Source organism: Pogona vitticeps, chromosome 14 (genome assembly GCF_051106095.1).
Source record: "Pogona vitticeps strain Pit_001003342236 chromosome 14, PviZW2.1, whole genome shotgun sequence".
Lineage (NCBI taxonomy): Eukaryota > Metazoa > Chordata > Lepidosauria > Squamata > Agamidae > Pogona > Pogona vitticeps.
In genome coordinates, this window is record NC_135796.1 from 6,984,228 (window position 1) to 6,999,067 (window position 14,840).

The window sequence follows — 14,840 nt, forward strand, 5'->3', positions numbered from 1 at the left end:
CAGCTGACCCTTCAGAAGCAGCACTGGATGAGTGAATTAAGCCAAAACCTCCTTATGCCCCACAGATTCAATTGATCTAAACTAGATGGAATTACAGCTGCATTTAGGAACCTACTTTCATGCTTTTGTTTGGGGGTTACAACCTCCATTAGCTGGAGCAGGGATAATGGGGGTTGAAATCCAAAACAGCTGAAACACACCCACCTTCTGTCATGCTTTATTGCCCCCATATACTGAGCCACCAAGTTGCAGATTAGAAGATTGTTCTAGATAGTAAAAGCTTCCCAAGGTACTAGAATGACGAGTGTTACTGGCTCAGTTCCATAGGAAAGAGGATTTCTCTTCAGAAAACCCAGACAAGTCTTATTCTGAACAGTGATGGGAGAAATTTCATTTTGTTTGCATTTTGGTAAAAACTGAATTCCCAAATCGGAATGCAAACCACAACACGAATTCTCCTCCAGCCTTTACTGTTCCTCACATATTTGCCATGTAGTTCTTCAGATAAGTAGTATATTAAGGAAATGTGCAAGTAAGAATGAAAATATACAGGGAACCAAGAGTACAGTGGTGTCTCGCTAGACAATGATAATCCGTTCCACTGAAATCCCTGTTTAGCGAAATCATTGTCTAGCGAAAAGCATTTCCCTATTGGAATGCATTGAAACCTGTTTAATGCATTCCAATGGGGAAGAATCGTCGTTGTCTAACGAAGATCGTCCATAGGAAAGCCGCTTTGCGAACCGCCGATCAGCTGTTTAAATAGCTGTCATGTGAAGCTTAGGTCCCGAAAACACCCGTTTTGCAAGTGCGGAGGGAGCTGTTAAAATCGTTGTCTAGCAAAAATCAGTTTGCGAAGCAGGGACCAAACATTGTCCAGCGAAATTCCCACATAGGAATCACGTTTTGCAAATCGCTATAGCGATCGCAAAAAGTCAATGTCTAGTGAAAAAACTGTCATGCGGGGTAACTGTTTAGCAAGGCACCCCTGTATATGGAAAATGTAAGCGGAACCAGGCTTTTTGTCTATATACGAATAAAATTGTTTTTACTCTGCGTACACAATTTGGAGTTGTCACTTTATAAATGGCAGGCAGTGAATAAACTGATAAAAAGTCATGGCAGGAACAACACTTAGCAGCATTATAAGCAAACGTATGTATATTTGGCAAAAGGAAGTCAATGAAATGGCATAATCAATTTTTATGTGGACTTTTAAATCACAGGTTGATGTGGCCGTAGGGCAGAATGAAAGAAGTTACTGGTAGAAATGGAAAAGAGAGATTCTCTCATCCCCTTATCACATCATCTACTGTTTATGCAACCAGGACCTTTGTGTTCCTAGCAAGAAACCAAAGGAAAGGAAAAGGAGAATGTTTCAGTTGTATTCATGAATTTCCTGCTCACCACAATCAGCTTATCAGAGGTCAGTATGAGTATTGGGAGGACGTGAAAGAGTCATTTTGTTTTTTTTGGGGTGTGTGTGGTGGGCTGTGATAGTTTGTGGTTAATGGCTCATGGGTAGCCATAAACCACAAACCCTGAGCTACCACAAAACACTGGTTTTCCAATTTGTAGTTAAGATTTTAAAAAAATTATTGGGAATATTTTTATTGTACCTTTCTCCTTAAAAAGAACCCAAGGTGAATCACATCAGTATAAAACACTATTTAAAAGCTAAAACCAGGAAGTATACAAATATTTTAGAAGAATCAAACAAATATCACACTAAATGCAGTAAACAAAATCAACAATAAAAACCCATATAAAGCATATAAAAACTCATAAGGAACAACAATCCATTTAAAAAAAAATCCTCTCAGAGAGCCAGTCACTAAGGGAAAGACATAGTGAAGAGAAACTTCCTGTATGTCTCCCTTTTTAATTTTCAGGTCCTCTCTGCACTTCTTTTTAAAAAACCACACCATTTTTAAATTTCTTCTACCATTTTTTGTTGGAATTGTTTGTAATTGTGTTTTTAGAACTTCTTTTCTAGAAACTCCCATCCATCTTGGACTGCTTTTTCTGTTAGGATATCCTGCTGTACAACATTAACTATCATTGTTTTGAGTTTATTAAAATCAACCTTTATAAAATCCAGAGTACATGTGGGATTACACTCCACTTTGGCTTCCTTTGAAATCAAGAATTTTGGTATAACATAGTCATTTTCCCCCTTACTGTCACATCATCTACTAAGTCATCCCTATCGGTTAGAATCAAGTCAAGGATACTTAATCCAGCACTTTTGTAGGCAAAAGCTAGAAACAATACTTGCCAGGAATTTATTGGAAGGGCCATATTTGGCAAATTTTGCCTCCCAACAGGTATCAAGGTAACTGAAGTCTTCCATTATGTCTCTTTGAAAATCTTACAATTTGTTTTTCCAAGGTTTCGTCCACATTTTTCCTTGATTGGCCAGTCAGTAATTGACTCCAACTACAACATTCTTTTTATTTTTCAACCTAATTATTTTAACCTATATGCTCTCGATGGGAGTACCAAGCTCATCCTCATGCAGAAATATGTCTTTTTTAATTCAATAATTAGAGACCCTGAAATCTCTGGCATTGTCCTGGGTAGTGAACCAGCAGACCTTCAGATGAAATGAGGTGTCAGGCATCTGGATAAGATTTTGGATGACAACTACATCTACCTTGACCATTAGCCATAATTTCTGGAGCTGATGGCAACTGTAGATCAGCACATCTGCGGAGACTCCTGTGCTAAGAATAAAAAACATCAAGCATCCACTAGTAAAGCATTATTAATATATCAATGGGTTCCACTTGCCACCAAGGCTGATTTGCTTCTGATGTGAGACTTTGATCTTGTAACAACAGTATTCACTGCTCTTGACATCTACTTGGTGACTTCTTGTGGACTAGCTCTACCAAAACCAAGCCTCACTATTGGCCACAGTTTGGTTTTCTCCCCCATTATCCTATTCTTTGCTCACCAGTCAGATGATATATTCTCATGGGAGAAGACTTGCTGAATCTCTTACTTTCTTCTCGAAAGTCCAAGATAAAATTACTAGCGACAGTCAGCAAGTATTTCAAGAAGCAAGGGTTTCATGCCAGGTTCCAATTGCAGATGGGTGAAAAATCATGACCCAAAAATGAAGGACAAAGGATGGGAAAAAAATGAAAGCAAATGATGAGAAGGAATGATGGACAGTCAGACTTGTTGAGGGTGAAATCAATTACAGGGCATCAAATCTTGAGTTCATGCTTTTTGAAAGTGACAAATATATAGTGGAAACTGAGAAAGATGGAAAGAGAATAATGTGTTTGACCTCCAGGAGACCGGCTGCTCCTTCCGTCACTGGAGCCAAGACTGAAGTAAGATGCATTCATGATAAATTATAACAGCCAGTCGGCCACCTAAAAAAAAAAGAAAAGAAAAAGTAATGAGGTGAAAAGGTTACCGAAGGGGACCCAAAATGCAAGGAATTCAACCAGGCATCATGATAAATCAAGTCACGTTTCTCAATACTTGCGTGCCAGGCCTGCCTAGTACTGCTGTGTCTAATCTCAATTTGTTTGGCTTGTTATTTAAAGGGTAATCAGCATGCATACATCTTGTTTACTGAGGCTGCCTCTTCAAAAATATTGTCAGTGTGGAATGGGCCACTTCAGCTCCCTGGACATAATCACCCAGATGGCAAAGCTCTTGGCAAAGCTCTAGTGGTGAGAATGGACGGAGGAAGGAATCCATTTCTAAAGTAGGTATCTGAACTGTCTTGTGATTCCCTGATATATGGAACCAAGCAGAGATCAAAGCAGATGCTATGGCCATATTTAAAAGGGGTACCACCTTAAATGGTGAAAGATGTCTGTCCTCAGATGTGCTTCACCTTGTTATTTTGCATCCCAGAGTACTTTTTGTGTAAGATTGGTCTTCAGAAGGCAAGCGTAAGCAACTAGCTCTGAGAAAATGATTTACAAACAGCAGACTTGCACAGTGGACCTAGTGTTTGGTTTGACCCTAAGCCTATAAGGATTCCGTGTTTTACATCACTTAGGTTTGCTGATCCTTAGAAACTAGTGAAGTAACACACTGTTCCATGTGTTAAGATAGAGCTACACCAGTAGAGTTATTTTAGAATATCCCTAGCACAGATGTTTAGATTCAGGACTGGCCCAAGATGTTTTTTTTTCTTGCACATTCATCTGCAGAAGTGTGGGGAACTGATCTGTTGAACACTGACCACTTCTGGACAGAATCTAATTCCACATTTTGAACCAGGGGAGAAAGAGAATGTTTCCAATAAGTCCAGAATTTCAGACCAGTCCTGGATTGGATAATTTTGAGCTTTGATAAAACTGCTACTCATGAACCCTGATGGCATGAGCTCAGGTTAAACAAGAGCCAAAGCAAAGACCATGGTTGAGCTCAAATGAAACACAAGAAAGCGGCTATTCTGTTCCCAATTACCAGGGAGTAAACCTCTTTGAACTCAATGTGATTTATGTTTTCTTCCAATCAATCACACCCAGAATTGTGATATTAATGTTACAGAATTCAATAGAAATGATAAACACATGAATTAATATTTCCACGGAAATCTATCCATTTTTATATTCATTCAGTTTTCTACCCTTCTAGAACTGGGATGCAAGAAGGCTTGGTGCAAGAGTAACTAAAAATATATGGTGCACACAAAAACATATTCAAATATGGCTGAACTTTCAATGATCACATGATGTAAAGGTCAATGCAAACCAACTTGTCCTTTTTTCCCCTTCCAATCCAGACTCTCCCCCCCCCCCCCAGGAATGGGCTTCTACTTTTTTTCTGACAATTTGAATGGTGCCATTGTTTGCTTGTTTCTACAAAACAACCAGGAAAATTTGGGTGGTTTTCTGGTGATGTAGTCATTTGGAGGCGTGATGTTTTGGGACACTGAGAACATCCACCCCTACAATCTTTCTATCTAGTCACTCTGAAGTATCTTGACTTACCTTTTTTTTAAATTTAAAGTATCTAAAGTAAAGTATCTTCTCTTAACTAATTATTGAGTCTATTACCTTATCACTGCAGGTTACTATTAGTTTAGTGCTAAACTCTGCACAGACAAAAAGAGAGAGATTAAGAAAAATTGAAACAACTTAAATTAACTCCAGCAGACTACAATGTTTCTATGGTGTGTCTGATTCTATGTGTATAGAGAGTTTTGAGAAACTGTCCCTTTTCCCATAGTGCCATTCAGCCCTTTAAACAGTTCCAGTGGCTTGACAGAATACCATAAAAGAACAGTCAGGTATCTGCAGGAGGGCAGTATCAAAGGAAGGGGTAGGATGGGTCTAAATTGGACCACATTGGATTGAGGAGCTAGTGTGGACAGTTGCAATGAAAGAGTCTTCATGTGGTCAGCTAAATCAAATACAGTTTTTAAAAAAGAAAGAAACACTGCTGTTGCTGTTGATTGTTTTGACTTAAATATCACCTCATAGTGATTGTAACACTCTCTGGATAGTGTACAACATAGGTGTGCAAGGAACACTTTGCCCCGCCCCTCCAGCCATCTGGGCACTCATTTTACCAACCACAGAAGGATGGAAAACTGAATCAGCCTTGAACCGACCACACATCAGGATTGAACTCAGCTTGTGAACAGATGTTTGACTACAAACAAGTATTGCAGTTGATCATCCACCGCAGCACAGGTTTGCAAACGGAACCTATGTGAATGTAGTCATGCCCTTAGGTTTGCTCCATCCCTGCCAAGCTTCTACCAGGCAGCCGAGACTGTATAGTTTTGCTATGGCCTTTAGCTTCTCATTTGGGTTTAAAGAATTTCAAGATCTGCTTTTCAAAGAATGTTTAAATCTGTTTTTAAAATTGTGTTAAATCATGCAGAGATCAGTGTACACTTTAAATAAATAAATATGATACATTTAATGGCAAAAATACACAGTGGCCAAAAATATATTATTTATGTCATGTAGGTGCAAAAGCATCAAAGTGCAGCATAAAACTGCTGCTAGGAAGGAATTAACCCTCGTATGTTCTGTTGCAAGCTGAATCACATGACTGGCATATTACAAAGAATACAAGTGTCAATGCCTTAACTAGCTGCAATTCATTCCAAGAGCAGGAGGATGTGTTTCTCCTCCTGCTGGGTTGGGTTTTTCTTTCCTTTTTGGTCTCTTTCCTTTTGCTTTATTTGTTTTTTTCTTTGTTTCTTGCCTCCTTCCTTTGCTGCAGCTGCTTTTTATTCTCTTCTCTCTGCTGCAGCAGCAACAAACATTGCAATCACAATTGCTGCCGCCTCCGCCACCATCACCGCAGAGTAAGAACAACAGCACTGCCACACTTCCTGCCATTGGCACCATCGCCGTTGGGGAAATGGGCAGGCAGGTTGGAGTACAGCAAGTTGGAGCTCTCTGTGGGGGGGGGGAGAGGGGGAAGGAAGAGAAAGGGGCCATCAAGGAGGTGTGGGACTGTTCGGATGCCTGACCCTCTCCCTGCCCTCACTTCTACCGCCTACCTGCCCCTCTGTTTCTATTTTCCGTGCCTGGTCTTATGGTTGCCTGGGCTTAACACGCTGGCTGCCTCAGTGGACTTCTGCATCATCCTAGCCTATTTCGAGGCTTTCTGCACCTATGACATCTACGACTGGTTCTGGAGCTTGCAGTGCCTGACACCTAGGCGTGGTTTGATTATGGGGAGAAACTTTGTGTGTGTGTGTGTGTGTGTGTGTGTGTGTGTGTGTGTGTGTGTGTGTGTGTGTGTGTGTGTGTGTGTGTGTGTGTGTGTGTGTGTGTGTGTGTGTGTGTGTGTGTGTTTCATTGCTCTATTTTCCCCCTAATTTACTTTTTTCTTGCCTCTGGGTGTGACAGGGGGGTGGTCTCTTTTTATGAAGTTTTAACTTATCAGTTGCTTAATTTGATTATTGTATAATTTAAATATGTATTTTTATGTTATGGTTTTAATTAATTTTGCTGACTTTGTCATTACTGTATCGCTCACTTTTATTAATTTGTTATATTCTTTGGTCTTTTCTCTTTCTTTTCTTCTCGTTTGTTTGCCATGGAGTGGAAGGCTTGCCCCCCAAGCAGAAATCCTTTGAACATTTGAGTGATTACAGGTAGAGGGGAATATGGTGATGGCACAGTTCCTATTTGTTTCAAAAGACTGGTGAACAGATGTTTGAAGGCTGTTCACTGTTCTGGCACTGTGACCACCTGTCAGACCCGAGGTTGCCAGATCTGGCATGCATAACCGAAACTTGGATGGGCAGGGAAGGGGGTGTTCCCTTGACTCTTGCCTGCCCTCCCTGTTATGCAGTTCAACACCAGGGTAGACTCTAAGGGGTGAGGGGAGTAGCCATTGTTTATAGAAACACTCTAGAGGTTGTTAGGTGCTTTGCAGTGGTGATGCCGGGTCTTGAGGCCCTCCACATGTTGATTGGGACCAGGGATGGTATTGGTATCTTGCTGGGTTACTGCACTCTCCGTGACCCAGCTATTCCTGGCGGACTTAGTTTCTGCAACACTGTTGGAATCCCTGCACCCTGGTTTAACCAGCAGCTGAGAGCTATGGAGCAGAATAGGAGAAGGCTAGAGTGCAATTGGAGATGGAACCCGATGGAATATAATCGGAAAGCTGTCAGGATTTCGACTACCCATTACCTTACTAAGGTGAGGGCTGCCAGTCAAGCTCACTTCGCTGTCTGGATAAGTGAAGCTTCTAATCAGCAGGTGGAACTTTTCCGTATAGTCTGCGATCTATCCAGAGTTGGTCACAGTGATTACCTTCCCACTAGCATTTCACCTGACCAATTTGCAGCATTTTTAAAATCTAATGTGGAGACCATCTGCCGGGATCTTATCCCCTATTTGAAAACAGTAGATTGAGCAAAGACGTCCAGCACTCTGCCTTGCCTCATAAAATGTAATCATTTTCTGCTTGTGATGTTAGATATGGTGGACAAAGTGCTTGATCGCTGTCGTGCCACCACCACCTCCCTTGACCCTTGCCCGGCCTGGCTAATCAAAGCAGCCAGGCCAGTAACAACTGAATGGGCCACTGCAATAATTAATGGGTCTCTCCAGGAGACACTCATTAGGCTCATCAGGAAGAAACCAAGTCTGGTGGTGGTCATGATGATGGGATATGTAAACAGAGAAATATAAGATGGAGTCAAACAGGTTCTGTGTGAATATGATTTGAGAGACATTGGAAGGTGTTTTTCTAAGTGCTATTAAGATACATTCGCGAAGGCTATTAGGATGTTTTTCAGAAGACCGTTACAGCATGGTTCGAGATAGCGCTGAAGATCAAACTGAGAGGCCCGTGGAAGAGTCAACATTCTGAGCTAATTGGAGAAGAGATAAAATGCCTGGACTTTCATGGGAATTAAAGGAGGAGGAAGGTGTTACAGGCCTTTGAGGCTAATTGGTTAACAGTCAGAATGGTCAAGAAGGAGGAGTTAGAGAGTGTAGAAAATGGATGATGGGTTATGTGAAAGGGGTTATGTGTTGTTCTGTTGTTCTGTTCTGGATTTCAATTCCATGATGATGGGAGAGAAAGGAACTTGACTAAGAGAGTATGTAAATAAAGAGAGAGAAGGTGTGGCTAGTCCATTGTAGCCCACCTTAGCCAAGCTTAATAGTGTTTATTTTAATGGGAAACAGTATTTTATTTAACTACATTGATCTTTGAATATGTTCATTATGCTAAAGCTTGTGCAGTATAAACTGATTCTAATGAAACTATATTTCTAATAAAAATTAATTATTAAAATTTTACAAAAGGACTGGTCCCTTGAACAGCAGGGTCTGGCTAAATCCAGGAGGAGGAGAGGGCCATAAACTAGCTATCTTTAAGAGTCCTACCTAACTGAGCTATTGTGAGTTCTAAGGAATCACAAAGCCCATGTGTTTGTATTTGCAAAGTACTGAGTAAAAGTAAAGTGTACTTTTAAGGTCAGAGTTGTTCAAAGGGCTTATGCTACACACTTGCCCCAGTGCAAAAGTGGAGGTAAGTGGCCTGTCGAACTCTCTGAGTGCCAGGTGCTCTTTAGGGAGAACTTGGGCACCACAGATGACGTTGGCAACTATAGGCCCATCACCAATGTTTACTTCCTTAGCAAAGTAGTAGAAAGAGTGGTGACTGACCAGCTCCAGGTCCTTTTGGATGAAACCCATGCCCTAGATCCATTTCAGTCAGGCTTTAGGCTGTGCCACAGCATGGAAATGGCACTGGTCACCCTGTTTGATGACTTGCTGAGGGAGGCTGATGGAGGCAAAATGTCTTTGTTGGTCCTTCTCGATATCTCAGCCGCCTTCGATACCATCAGCCATGGTATCCTCCTGGGGAGGCTCTCCAAGCTGAGAATCAGTGGTCTGGTGCTTGCCTGCCTCCGACCCTTCTTGAAGGACCATCTTCAGAGAGTACAGCTTGGGGAGAGTGAAGAGTGGAGTCTCAACTGTGGGGATCCCTGTGGGGTTCCCCAGGGCTCGATTATCTCCCCAATGCTGTTTAATATCCATATGAGAACACTGGGTTGGGGTCATAAGGAGGTGTGGGGCTTCGTGTCATCAGTACGTTGATGACACCCAGCTCTACATTTCCTTTTTTCCAACAACAGTGGATGCTGTTCCGTCCTTTCAGCGCTGCCTGGAGTCTGTGCTGCAAAGGATGCAGGAGAATGGACTGAGGCTGAACCTGGGCAAGATGGAGGTCCTGAGGGTGGGAAACTACCGCTCTTTTGGGGGAGTGACTCTCACTGTGAAGAGTGAGGTTCGCAGCTTGGGGGTCCATCTGAATCTGGCGCTCACCATGGAAACCCAGGTGGCATCAGTGGTCCGCTCTGCCTATTTCCATCTTTGGTGGATTGCCCAGCTGCATCCCTATCTTGATGTTGGAGTGCTCACCACTCTGGTCCATGCACTTGTAATCTCAAGATTAGACTACTGTAATGCCCTCTACATGGGGCTACCTTTGAGACTGATGCGGAAGCTTCAAACGCTGCAGAATGCGGTGGCCAGTTTTCTCATTGGGGTGAGAAAATATCAGCATATTTCCTCCACTCTGGCTGCCTTGCATTGGCTGCCCATTTGTTTCCACATTGATTTCTAGGTGTTAATGATGACATATAAAGTCCTAAACAGTTTAGGACCTCGATATCTAGCGGAACGCCTCCTCCCACCTAGATGTACCTGAAACACTCATTCTAGCCAAAATGGGTGGCTGGGGGGCCTAATGCCAAGGGAGGCCCAGAGAGAAAGAACAAGAAACTGGGCCTTCTTGACAGTGTTCCTCGCCTTTGGAACAGTCTGCCCACAGAGATCTGCCTGGCTACCTTGCGGGGTGTTTTTAAGAGCAAACTTAAGACCTGGCTCTTTAGGTAGGCTTTTCCTCCTGTCATCACCTAATTATTTTCAATGTCTTGAATTATATTATTATTGTTGTTTTTATTTTATTATATTGTCTGTACTTTTATGCATTATAGTTAGCTGTCCAGAGTAGACTTTGATCTAGATAGGCGAGGTATGAATTGAATAAATAAATAAATTTCATGTCTGCCATTTGTGGCATTGCAATCCATCATCCCCACCACCACCACCACTCAATTTTTCTGGCTTTTGTAGACATTAAAGCAGCCTTGGACTCCATAGCTCAACCCTGTCTCTAGAGCAAATTGGAATCCTTGAATTGAATTGAATTGAATTGTAGGTTGCTTAGGAGAATCCAAGGGCTGTATAATAATACCACCCTAAAGCATGAGTCACCTCTGATGGTGATCTTTCAGATCCAATCTCTTTAATAGCTTCCCTGCTATTTAATGTATATTTAAACAATATAGTACCCTCCTTATCCAGCCACAGGAAATTGCTCAAACAGACCATGTATAAATACCTTGGAGGAACATATAAAAGTTCAGGAACATTGTCAGGTCACTTAGAATCTGTAGCTCTATCAAATGGAGTATCTGCCAATGCTATTTATTGGGGTTTTTTTTCTAGACCAGGTGGGAAAATAGTACGATTGTATCTTAATAGAACTGTATGAAGACAATTTGCCTCTTCAGATGCTCTATGGAGTCCCAGTGTGGACTTTTTCAAATCTTACAAAACTGGTATCTGTCCAACATAATTTTTTTAACAGAGCTCTAGGACTACCAAGATCTACTTCCATGGCCACATTCCACTCTGAGACATTGTGCCATATGGCCTTATCATTGGTCTTAATGCCCTATGAAGAAGTGGGAATGGACTCTTAGGCAGCTAAGATATCCACAACTATACTGAAGCTAAGTTACTCCCCAGCCTACCTCCACAGGATAGGATATGAGGCTGCCCAGGAAGACATTATTAAAAGACTATATGATATTGATATCCAGACTACCATGGCATCTGTAGTCAGCTGCTGCCCAGGAGGATCTACAAAGGCTTTTCTTTACCTTTTGGAAAGGTGCTATCATATTTATCCCTAATTAGTTCACATGAGCTAAACTGTTAATTAAATGCAGATTAAATTGTTCTCTAGACTCACAAAGAGAGTGTGGCTTAATAATAAGAAGATAGCATATACCAAGATCCAGGTCTATAGAGCCTGTGTCCTGAGCACACTCCGTACTGCAGCGAGTCCTGGACCCTTTGTGCACGGCAGGAGAGGAAGCTGAACACCTTCCATATGTGTTGTATCCGATGCATTTTAGGTATCACCTGGCAGGACAAAGTTCCTTGTAGAGTAGTCCTAGAACGAGCTGGAATTTTTAGCGTGTATACATTACTGAAACAGCGACGTCTACGTTGGCTCGGGCATGTCTTGAGAATGGCTGATGGTCGGATTCCGAAAGATCTCCTGTATGGAGAGCACCCCAGAGGGAGACCACAGCTGTGATACAAGGATATCTGCAAGCAGGATCTTGAAGGCCTTAGGAATGGACTTAAACAAATGAGAAACCTTGACATTTGAGCGTTCATCCTGGAGGCAGACGATGCAGCATGGCCTCCCATTTTGAAAAGACACTTGTTCAGCAGGCCGAGGCAAAGAGGCATTCCCAAAGCAGCAAAATCAGGGAGCTGGACAAGGGACAGATTGTATTTGTCTTCAGTGTGGAGAGGATTGTCATTCTCGAATTGGCCTTCTCAGCCACACTAGACGCTGTTCCAAGTCCTCCATACAGAGCATGTTGCCATAGTCTCTCTAGACTGAAGGATGCCTAATCTAATCTAATCTAAAAACTCATTATAGTTGAAAACAGTTCAAGGACGTTATAAAGAATAGGTTTCTAGCCAATAATGGTATCATGTGTACTGTAGCCCAATTGGCAAAGCCCCAATATTGGCCTTTGTAGGTAGAAAGAAAGTACTCTGAATAGACCTCAAGGCCCTCACTTGCTCTGTTTATTGCATTCTTCTTTTCTATAGCCCTTTCTGAGTGGGCTGCTCTTCCCTAAAACAGCATGATTCTTTCATGGAGACAGGCAGTCACACATTGACAAACAGCTGCCGACACTGCCCTGCAGCACTCCCATGACAATAGGCTATTCGGAGTGACTGGACACACTAGTTAGGTCTCCCTGCATGTTTATCAATCCCTTTGCAGCCACTTCCTTGCACTGATCTGTCAGAAGTCCTCTTTAGAGTCAACAACACAGCAAGGGTTTTGAGAACCAGAGAGCTCTCTCCTTAGAGGTGCCTACCTTGCCAGCTGTGTTTTACTGGCACTTCAGAGAACCTGGGGTTGCCAGTTGAGAGAGACGTGATATGGCCAGCCCAGGGCAGAGAGAAATGGAATAGTTTCTGGCTTACTTTGCAAAACTTCTGAGAAAGAAAAGCGGCAAAAGCAGAGATAATCTGATTCCATCCCAATACAGAAAACCATTTAGTAAAATGTATTATTCTAATATTCTTAATCATTTGAGAGGAGGGGGTGATTTCTACCACCAATCCAATTACCCTGGAACAATGCTTTATCCTCCCCCGCACCCCCAGGAGTAAAGGTAAAGGTAAAGGTTCCCCTTGACAATTTTTGTCCAGTCATGTCCAACTCTAGGGGGCGGCGCTCATCCATAGAGCCAGCGTTTGTCCGAAGACAATCTTTCCGTGGTCACATGGCCAGTGTGATTTAGACACGGAACGTTGTTTACCTTCCCACCGAGATGGTACCTATTTATCTACTCGCATTTGCATGCTTTCGAACCACTAGGTTGGTGGGAGCTGGGACAAGCGACGGGTGCTCATTCCGTCGCGTGGATTCGATCTTACGACTGCTTGGTTTTCTGACCCTGCAGCACAGGCTTCTGCGGTTTAGCCCACAGCGCCACCACCCCCAGGAGTAGGTAAGGATTTTCAAATCTGAAAGTAAAGAAGGCGGGGCAAGTAACATAGCTTTCAGCAGCCACATCTATTTTCCCTTTCATGGGCATGCCTCAGATTTGTTGGCCTTTCTTGATTGGAAGAACCAAAGCGAAGTGGCAGAGTGCATGTTTTACATGACAAAAGTACTTACATGAATTTCTGGCACCTCCAAGTAGGACTGGAAGAGAAAATCTTAAAGAGCAATTGCCAATCAGTGTATCAATGATACATGGGCAGAAAGATTCGCTAATATCCAATAGTAGACAGAGTTCTGTCCTCTTAAGATGCCTGCCACAGAGACTGGTGAAACATTAGGAAGAAAAACTTTAACAACATGGCCAAACAGCCTGGAAAACCCACAACAATCATAGGATCCCAGCCGTGAAACCCTTCGAGAATACATCCAATAGAAAGCTGCCACTAGAGTAAGCCTATTGAATCAATGGAACTTACAGAGGAGTTGACTCACCAAATTTCCACTGTCTCAGTAAGACTACTGCAGTTGTGACTGGCTACTGGATTTCTGTCACTGCATTCTGTGAGGAGATCTCCAGGTGATCTGCTCTATGACCTACATTCCAAAAAAGAGAGGAACAAAAAACAATTATTTTTCTGTCCTATATTCAGCTGCTTAAACCATGAAAGCTTGAGGGGAAAACAGGATTATATAAGAGCACCAGAAAGTAAGAGAGAGTTGTTTAATCCCAGTGAAAGTTTACCAGAAGGATAGGAAGGCAAGCATCCCCTTCCCCTCACATTCCCCGGCAACTTACATATAGATTCAGCAACATATTGCCTAAAATAAGTCTGAGGACACTTCTCATGGCTCTGCTCAACCACCACTGATGACATGGGATTTATCTAAACCTCTTGTAATGCAATCTGATTTGGCAGCCATCCTGTGGCAATGAATATTACAGTTTAACTAGCAATGTGTGAAGAAGTCCTTCTATGTGTAAGTAAAAGGGTTTGTATGCAGATTCCAATTGTGGTACTAATAACAAACTACAGGTTTCTTAATGCACCCTTTTGGACACTTTTCCATTCTCTTTCTATGCTACCAATTTGTAGCAAACTGATATTTGTGGCAAATTCCAAGGAGTGAGAGAGAAGTTGATGATACCCAGTTTATGAAGCAATGAGGAAATTTCAGAACTGAGGGTTAGAAGTCAGATCCTCATCCTCCATCTGATTATACCACGGGAAAAATTGCTCAGAATTGACACGTCCCTGCACACCATTGACCCTTGAAAAAGATACCACAGCCTAGTAATACCGCTGCATCGGTCTGCACCTGAAAATCTGCTCCTAGCCTTACCTCATCCCTCCAAAAGGAAACTCCATTAAAGCCTTGGAGGAATTGTAGCTGCACTTTCAAATCTTCCTTCTTATCCTGAGTCAGCCTTCCCTTGTGATGTGGTTTCTTAAGGACTTTCATTGCCTCACACAAATGTCTGAGGAATGCTCTACCCAGGGTGACCATTTTGCAAGCAAAGTTGAGGTGTCCTACAATTTCCT

At 42.3% G+C, this 14,840-nt stretch overlaps 1 long non-coding RNA gene across 1 annotated transcript; it reads right to left on the minus strand.

The window, feature by feature from the left end:
- Positions 1-1,440: 1,440 nt before the first annotated feature.
- Positions 1,441-13,898, minus strand: LOC144584731 (uncharacterized). The gene is made up of 2 exons (XR_013539157.1): positions 13,792-13,898; positions 1,441-3,386 (listed from the first exon to the last, which is right to left on the minus strand). It is a non-coding gene; the product is annotated as an uncharacterized LOC144584731 (long non-coding RNA).
- Positions 13,899-14,840: the final 942 nt, after the last annotated feature.